The following is a 6,313-nucleotide window of genomic DNA, read 5'->3' as shown; positions in this document are numbered from 1 at the left end:
CATGTAGAAATTTAATTATAATGTAGAAAAATATTATTAGCTATTAATTATAATTTAGAAATATATGTGTAATATAAAAAAATTAGATAATATTTATAATTGTTTTAATTATTAATATTGTTGTTGTTAAAAATTATTGTAGTTTACAAAAATATTGTTAATTGTTAAAAAAATTATGCCTCAATATTAGGATATGTTTAATTTAATTTTATAATATTTGAAAAAAAATATTAGAAATAAAGTAATAGTAATTACGATTGATATGTTAAAGCTATAAATTTAAGATTTGCATTTTAAATAGGCTTATCCTCTCAAAAACCCCCCACCTTTTAGTCCCAATTCATTTGCACCCTCACGTTGTAAAACCACCAAATATACCCAAATTACTACCTTTCAGTTTCAATTGCACCCTCAAATATTAAAATTCACACCTTTTGGTTTCAATTACACCCTTAAGCATCAAATTGATCTTTTTTCCAATACTTTAAATTTTAATAAGTATTCGAAATGATCCTCAATGTTATAATTAAAACAAAAAAACCATCTTCCTTAAAAATTCAAAAATTAATAATAATTTTTTATTGAATATAAATTAATTAAAATATGTTAATAAATAATTTTAAAAAAATTAAATAAATCATCAAAATAAATCATTGAATAAAATATTTTTAATTAAAAATTAATACACATCACATAATCTAATTAAATTAATTTATCATAATTAAACATACTTAAACTTAATTTTCTGTTGGTATTAGAAATTGGTGCTAGAGGATGAACCTATACCTGCATTCAAAAAAACCTTAATTCGTTTTTTTTTCTTTTATTTTTTTGCCCCGCCGCCGCCTCCTCCTTTTCTAGATAGACGACGAACAAACAGCAACGATGAACGATGAACGATGAACAATTGAACAACGATGAATGACGAACAAGCAGCAGCGATGTACGAGGACAGACGAATAAAATCACATATGGGTTTTGCTCATCTCCTTATTTTATGTAATGGGTCTTCTCAGATTTCAAATTTTTCCATTTTCCAAAAGCCATGTCAATTTTTTCTTGAAGTTATTTTAGTTCTTAGTTTCTTTTTGAGCTTGCAATTATTTTTATTTTTATTGGCTTCTATATCGATCAATGGTGCTGCTGCGGAAGGTTGATGTCGATGAAGGCGAACGACTCAGCAAGCAAAGGAGACAATGGTAGTGTTTTCAATTTTAGAAGAAGAACAAAATTAAAAAAAATGATTATTTGGTTTTCTTTTTTTGAAATTTTGTGTTGTCAGACATGTTTGCATATTGATGCTGAATGAAAATTTTGGTGTTCTTGATTTTTGGCAAATGAGTATAATTTTTGTCAATGAGTAACATTGAGGCAAGAATAGTAAATGAATAAACAGTGGGAAATGTATAAGATTCCAGTATATAGAGTTTTATTATTTTTAAAATTTAATATATGAAATAAAGAGATTATATGATGTGTTAATTTTTAACTAGAAATATTTAATTTAATATATTTATTTATATTAAATAAAAAATTATTCAAATATCAGAATATCTTAATTAATTTTGTGAACCGAGGAGGCGTGGTTGCGGATGTAAGTTTTTATTAAATAAATATATTTATTTATATTAAATAAAAAACTATTATTAAGATTTATGATTTTTGAAAAAAATAGTTTTATTTTTGTTCTAAATATAACATTAAGCCTTATTTAGAATATTGGCTAAAATATAAAGTATTGATTTGAACTTTTTTCAAGTGAAAAGAGTTCAATTTAATGCTTGAGGGTGCAATTGAAACTGAAAGGTCATAATTTGGGTATATTTGGTGGTTTTACAACGCGAGGGTGCAAATGAATTGGGGCTAAAAGGTGGGGGGTTTTTAAGAGGATAAGCCTTTTAAATATAACGGTGATATGTTTGTTGTTTATTAATTAGAAATGACGAGTTGAAATATATCTTTGTTGATATGGTGTGATGGCCGTATTGTGAGTTCTCCGTGTGGAATAGAATACCACGAGGGTCGTCCGGTTAATATGGCGCTTAGCGAGAGAATGAGTTTCGAAGAATTATAAAATATTTGTAGAAGAGCAGTTTCAACCGACGGGGAAGTAGAAATTTCAAAAATCTACTTCCGGCTTCCAAGAATAGTTGAGGGTGCGATACGGTCGTACTCGTTGTTTTCTGTGGAGAATAACGAGCATGTGTTTGGAATTCTGAACGAGGTCGTGCGGTATCCGCAACTGGAGATTTTAGAATTGTACGTGGAATACGAGGCCGTGGTTCGCAACAAGACTTTACTGGATCAGTTGGTCTTAGGTGATTCAAGCGGGTCTGAGAGGGGTAGTGGTGAAGAGGAAGAAGAGGAAGAAGAGGATTTCTACGACAGCAACGAAGAGGATGTCGAGGAAGACTTAGGAGCAGATTCACAATATGAGTCGCAACTTCCTGAGCATGTAAGAACGGCGGATCTTTGCGACTTTGACGTCGCCCCAGAGGCTGATGAAAAGATTATGTGGGATCCTGGGATGGAATTCCGAGTAGGGATGGTATTCCCAAATCGCGAGGCCGTCCGAGCTTGTGCGACTACTTATTCGGTCGAGGTGGGAAGGGAGTTCAAGGGTCGCCGGACTACCAACTCCACAATAGTGTTGGCTTGTAGGCAGAACCCTGTATGTAAAATGGTGGCTGCGCGCTACACTTCTGCAAGCAACTCAGACGTGGACGTTGACAAAATATATTGGCCCGCACACGTGCAATCAGCTGTTACCTGATCCAAACCATCGGAATTTTGGGTCTGTTGCAATCGCAGACTACATCAAGGGTCAAGTAAAGCTGCAACGTGATATACGGATCGATACCCTCAGAGCTGGAATTTGGCAACAATATGGAGTTAGGCCTCCGTATAAACGAACCTGGAATGCAAAGGAAAAGGCAATAGCTGATGTTTATTGTGACTTAGGCCATTGCGACCCCGTTTGGCCGACTTTGATGTCACGGGGGGATTGCCTTTGGGTGACAGGTACATTTTTCGTATGAAGTTATCTTCATTTTACGTTTTTCACTACACTTAAAATATAATTTAATAATATGTGCAGATGGGGGGGTCCCAGACAGCGGGAGCGGGGGACACGACGAGTTCCCAGACACTCAGTTTCTCACTTCAGACTGTTGGACGGGATGCGTTACGACGATGTAAGTTTTAATTTTTTTTGAATTTAACTAACGTATGGAAAAATGTTAACTAACTTTTTAATTTACGTACGCAGATCGTTTGGCAGCCATACTCAGACGACGTTCTCCAGTCCATCCCACAGATCTACCTGACAGGGCGACATATTTGGCGTGCCCGAGTGCCAATGATCTACTATCACATCGTCGAGTGGCACCAGCCGGATAGGGTTCTGCAGCAGTTCGGCTTACAGCAGCCCATTCCCCTACCTGCTATGCAAGATCGGCGCCTTCATAACATCCAGTATCAGTGGAACTACAACTTCGATGAACTGCTCTCAGATTACATTCAGATTTGGAACAACAGAGCGGCTTACGTTGTTCAGGGTTACCAGCTCCACCGTCCACCTCACTACCATTCAGCGTATATGGAGTGGTTTCGGAGCCGCAGCCGGCGTTGGATTACCCATGAGGGCGCAGCGGCCGGACAAAGTGTACGTATTTATTTTATTATTCAATTTCTCTTATTATTGTATACACTGACAATGTGTTTGTTTGATGTAAACAGCGCGACACTTTCGAGATGATCGCCCTTCAGAGCCAGGCGCGTGCGTCTAGGATTGGGACTGCTGCACGCAGTTCCCAATTAGCTTACGGAGAGGAGCGCCGTGACATCACACTGCCCCCACCAGAGCCAGCAGTTCCGGCTTACGTACTACCTCCTCTTCCTCCCCTGACCATCGATCTGGCTCACATCAGGGGAGCGCGTAGATGGCAGCCTAGAGCCGCCCAGCCTCGCGAGCGCCCGACAGACCCTATCCCCCCACCGGTCTACTACCACTTCGATCCTACAGCCACTGCAGACAGACGGGGGGAGTACTATGGCCTGACTCAGTACTATGGTTCCACTTCCGCTTCAGCATCACAGCCTCCGTGGCATCAGACCTCTTTTCCACAGGTTTCATGTCATTTATTAATTATTTTATTGCTTTTTTAACTTGTAATTAAATATATAATTTCAATGTTGCGTTTTTAACTTTGTATTTCAGGGACCCCAGGTATCATCGTATCAGGTCCCGCCTTCGTCGATGCCGTTTTTTGAGCCGTCGTACGGACAGACAGCCTATACGACTCCTCTGGGCACGCCGCCGTCTCAGTTCCACCAGGCCACACCACCGGCGTCTCAGTTCCAGCAGGCCACACCACCGGCGTCTCAGTTCCGGCAGGCCACACCACCGGCGTCTCCGTTTCGGCAGGCCACACCACAGCCGTTTGCTGCATCAGATCAGTATTACCGTCCAGCGCCATATACAGATGATCAGCTGTTCACTTCTTTCGATCAGTGTTACCGTCCCACGCTGCCTTCGGATGATCAGCCGTCGACGTCACATTCACGGCCATCTTCTTCTCACCAGGCTCAGGATCCATCACAGCTACATTTTACACTGTCAGAGTCATGGTTATTCGGTCCGGAGATCGGTTCAGAGGCGTACGAGGAGCTTTTAGCACGGCCGGATCTCACACCTCCATCTTTTAGACTCCTACCGCCCACACAGGAGGAGACCGGTACTGCACCACCACCAGCAGACGTTGAGCATTCAGCTCAGGACGAGGACGCCCACGACAGCGGCGAGAGCCCTCCGGTACCCAGACAGTTTCACTCGATCACAGACAGCTCGCGGCACCGGCGAGAGACTCACGGTTTGAGGATACAGAGACCGAGGACTCGTAGATATGAGGATTAGATTTCATATTTTTCTTCATTTATCAATTTTTGTATTTTAGTATATGTTGTATGTTTACTATATTCTGTAAATTATAGTCGTTTGTTATAATTGTTATTCTTTTATCAGTGTCTGTTCAAATCATTAGTTAAATAAAATAAATATTTATATCGTCTATTAAATTTTGTCGTTTATTTATAAGCGTTTGTTAAAATCAGTAGTTAAAAAAAACATTTAAATCGTTTCTTAATATATCGTTTAATAAAATTATTTTATATTGTTTTTAGTTTATGAATTTATTTAAATAATTTTTTTTTAATTAACAATCAGCAATGATTGGGGAGACAAAACTGTCTCCCCAATCATTGGGGAAGCACGTTCCGCATTCCTGGAATGCGGAACGTGCTTAAGCAGCTGATTAACGAAGTTAATCAGCTGCTTCATTGGTTCCGCATTCTAGAAATGCGGAACACCTTGTGTTCTGCATTCCTAGAATGCGGAACCAGTGGTCCCAGGCACTCTTTTGGAATTTTTTCCAAAAGAGGCACTGAACCAGAATTTTGGGTGCCTTTGAGGCATCCAAATATCAAAAACCCGTGGATTAGGCTTGTGTATATCACTTGTGCTTTGGATGGATTGGAATGGTTGTTTAATTGGAGGGTTGAATCGAATTATTGACGTTGTTGAATTGTAATTTTGTTTAAAGTATGTATTAAAAATCAGGAAATACTTATGAAATTTGATAATAGGTGGCTAATTAATAACCTTACATTGGGTGACTTGAAATCTTTAGCTAGACCTAAGTATGATGCCAAATTGTTGTTTTCTTAAATGTAATTCGCTGTTTTAAAAGCAAATAAATGTGGCTGGAAAATATTTTTTTAAAAGGGTTGTTTGGATATTTCTAATACGTTGGGTAAATTGACTGAATTGGTAATTATTGGGCAAGTTGTTTGTAAGATTGAGATAAGATTGACATGGTTTAATAGTTGCTTTAAAAGGTTATTTAAAAATTTAATTTGAGTTGTTAAAGGTGCATATAACCATTGTTGTATATATTTAAGTGATTTAACTCATTGTGTTGTTTGGATGATCTTTTGCCAAGCGCTGGCTTAAGTATTGACATGCTGTTGCAATTGGTTTATTATTGTTGCTAATGTTGAGTTCCTTGGTTTTCAAGTTATATTGTTGTAAAGATATTTCAGATTTTAAAGTTTTTTTATACTTTGGTTTTTTGGTCGGTTAGACATTGGTCGCCCGACATGTGAGAAGAAATTGAGCATAGTGATGACTCTGTTGACTCACGACTTTGGAATTACTTATTTTGAGATAATGTTTGTTTTGACTTTTACCCACTCCAGATTATATTTTAAAAGACGGAAACTCAACTTGACTTGACTTGTTGTTGGCTTGTTATTC

Source organism: Mercurialis annua, linkage group LG5 (genome assembly GCF_937616625.2).
Source record: "Mercurialis annua linkage group LG5, ddMerAnnu1.2, whole genome shotgun sequence".
NCBI classification, from domain to species: Eukaryota; Viridiplantae; Streptophyta; class Magnoliopsida; order Malpighiales; family Euphorbiaceae; genus Mercurialis; species Mercurialis annua.
The sequence above is the reverse complement of the archived record's forward strand: the minus strand, read 5'-3'. Positions refer to the sequence as shown.